We start from the raw sequence: 934 nt of genomic DNA on the forward strand, positions 1-934 counted from the left end.
AACGGGGGAAATGGAGGGGAAAGCGTGAGGGGAAAACCTGTGAGGGAAATGGAGTGAAAAGGAGGGAAAAGTAGTGTGAGGGGAAACAGAAAAGTTTCAGGGAAAGGTTTGAGGGGAAGAGGCAAAGAATGGGGGGAAAAGTGTGAGGGGGGAAAATGTGAGGAAAAAGAGGTGAAAAGAAAGGAAAAGTGTGAGAGGAAAGCATGAGGGGAAAGTGAGAAGAAAACGAGAGAAATGGAAAATGAGGGGAAAGGTGTGTGAGGGGAAAGGTGTGTGAGGGGAAGAGAGCAAGAATGGTGGAGAAAGTGTGAGTGGAAAAAAAGGAGGGAAAAGCAAAGGGGAAAAGTGTGAGGAGAAATCGAAAAGGAGTGAAAAGTCCGAAGGGAAAATAGGGGAAAGCATGAGGCAAAATGGATGAGAATGAGGGAAAAGTGTGAGGGGAAAATGGGGGAAGTGGAGGAAAAAGTGTGAGGGGAAAACCTGTGAGGGAAATGGGGTGAAAAGGAGGGAAAAGAAGTGTAGGGGGAAATGGAAAAGGAGGGAAAAGTTTGAGGGAAAAGGAGTGAAAAGGCTGAGGGGAAAAGGGGGAGAATGAGGGAAAAGGGGGAGAGGAAAAAGAAGGGTAAAGTGTGAGGGAAATGGAGGGGAGATCCTGAGATCCTGAGAGGGAAATGGGGAAGAGTGTGAGGAGAAAAGGGGGGAAAACTGTGAGGGGAAGTGTGAGGGGAGAAAAGGAGAGAAATATGTCAGGGGAAAATATGACAGGGAAGCGTGAAAGAAAAAGGAGGGAAAAGTGTGAAAGGAAAAAGAGGGCTAACGGGAGGGAAGTGTGGGAGGAAAGGGAGGGAAGTGTGAGGGGAAATGGGCGAGAGGAAGGAAAAGTGAGGGGAAATGAGGGAAAAGCATGAAGGCAAAAGGAGGGGGAAAAGTGAGG

Source organism: Haliaeetus leucocephalus, unplaced genomic scaffold (genome assembly GCF_000737465.1).
Source record: "Haliaeetus leucocephalus isolate CR32 unplaced genomic scaffold, Haliaeetus_leucocephalus-4.0 Scaffold333, whole genome shotgun sequence".
NCBI classification, from domain to species: Eukaryota; Metazoa; Chordata; class Aves; order Accipitriformes; family Accipitridae; genus Haliaeetus; species Haliaeetus leucocephalus.